This window comes from Dipodomys spectabilis, unplaced genomic scaffold (assembly GCF_019054845.1).
Source record: "Dipodomys spectabilis isolate Male_0828 unplaced genomic scaffold, ASM1905484v1 ptg000224l, whole genome shotgun sequence".
Taxonomy (NCBI): domain Eukaryota; kingdom Metazoa; phylum Chordata; class Mammalia; order Rodentia; family Heteromyidae; genus Dipodomys; species Dipodomys spectabilis.
In genome coordinates this window covers 449,172-451,263 of record NW_024870901.1, presented here as the reverse complement: position 1 = coordinate 451,263, position 2,092 = coordinate 449,172, and the positions used below count along the sequence as shown (strand labels likewise).

General features: G+C 34.8%; 1 non-coding gene across 1 annotated transcript; it reads left to right on the top strand.

Annotated features, from left to right (window-relative positions):
* The first annotated feature begins 1,444 nt into the window (after positions 1-1,444).
* LOC122123163 lies at positions 1,445-1,551 on the top strand. Its single transcript, XR_006150331.1, has one exon. It is a non-coding gene; the product is annotated as a U6 spliceosomal RNA (small nuclear RNA).
* Positions 1,552-2,092: the final 541 nt, after the last annotated feature.

Genomic DNA, 2,092 nt, shown 5'->3' with positions numbered 1-2,092 from the left:
TTGTTTTTCCCCTACCATCCCCTCCCTTCACACCTCTCCACCTCCCCCCTTCACCCATCCTCTGTTAGAATGTCTTGTATATTTCATTGTTACAATGGGTCAACCAGTATCCTTTCCTTATATCTTAAATGAAGAAATGCTGTCTTGATTTATGCTGATTCTACTTGTGTAGACACATCTAAAATCACTGCCCAAGTCCAAGAGCACATAAATGAAATGCCATCATTTTTTTGTCAGTTGGTATTTGTGTTCTACACATTTATTGACAGGTTACAAATTATTCTCAAACTTTAAAACATTAAAAATACTTTCTTTTTTTCTTATTTTCTTCGCCAGGAAATCAGCAAGACCTCAGTCAGCATTTCTCACCTAGGAATTTTCGCATGGGTTAGTTAAATGTATACGTAGAGTCCAGTTTTCTGAGGACTCACTCATCTGCCTAGGAATTCATGCTGGTTGTTGGAAAAAGAGCTCAAGTAAGGATGCCATTTAAAGCCTTATAACTTTACTCTTTACCAGGGTATTCTCCTGCTACTTTGGTTGTTGAGAATGTCTACAAGAGTAAGCATTCCGTGAGGAGCAGGAAGACACCATATGACTTATACTTACTGAGGTTTCCAAGTGACTTGCTATCACTTGTACTGCATTTTGAAAGTCAAATCTCTCTAAAACTACCAGTTTTAAGAGATAAGAATGGAAAATGAACTCTTAGGGACAAATACATCTTCAACATACATTGTTCCAATTATTCCTTTTAAGGCATATTCAACAACTGGTGAAACTTGTGTTGGCTGTAATTATGTGTCTTTCTCCATGAGTGCATGTATACATGAGAATATGTATGTGTGTGAATAGTAACATACATGTGTACATTATGGCTTATATCATCATTTATTCCTTGCTAACAAATAAAGAAGGAATCACTAAAGTTTTAACAGAAACTGTGTAGTTAAAGTCGAAACTCTTCACTCTGCTCCTTTACACAAAGACTTTGCAACTTCTCATTAATAAAGTTTCCATAAACTCTGAAATGTACATACTTAGTACTTAATGTCTGCTATCATAAATCTTAAATACTTTACAGAAAAGTTTTATACCTGCCAAACAGTCCTATTTTTGGCATATATAAGCAAAATCCCAAAATTCAGCATATTTAAAACATTAAAACTTTTAACAAACCTTAACACTTGCTGCAATGTTCATTTTGACAGGTGCCTTGTATAGAATAATTGAATTTCTCCTCCTACACATCTCTTGAACTACAAATATCTGGAATTAATTTGTTTTTGGCATGTCTATCTTGATTTTATTCTTAAATGTGTGCTTATGTAAGAAATACATGATTCTATAATTTCACAACAATTCTTTTGAACTTACTTTTTGTTGAATTGCCTAGCTTAATAAAATCAATTAAAAATTATACTTTATATATAAAAACTGTTCTGTGCTCAATTTAGCATCACATACACTAACATTGGAACGATACAGAGAAGATTAGCATGCACCCTGCGCAAGGATGACATGCAAAGTCTTGGAGCGTTCCATATTTTTACAGCAACAGATGCTGAAACGTATGTGGCCACAAGGGAACCGTACTGCATTCTTGGTGGGAGGGTAAACTTGTTCAACTACTTTGGAAAGCAGTATGGAGGTGCCTCAGAAGACTCCACATAAAACTCCCCTATAACACAGTAATCCCACTTTTGGGGATTTATCCAAATGATCATAAAAAAGACCATACTAAAACTACCAGCACAACTATGGTTATTGCAACATTATTTACGATAGCTAAGATATGGAACCAACACAGATGCCCCCATTAGATGAATGGATCAAGAAAATGTGTTATATATACACAATGGAATTCTTTGCCTCCATCAGAAAGAATGACATCGCCCAATTTGTTAGGAAATGGAAAGACTTGGAAAAAATTTATTGAGTGAAGTAAGCCAAGTCCAAAGAAATATAGGTCCCATGATTTCCCTTATTTTCAATAACGAATGTATGTCTGGGATAAGCAGAAAAGTTCAAAAGATATGTGCATATAACCAGATAAGATGATGTTAAAGAAATTGAACCCCAAGATAGGGAC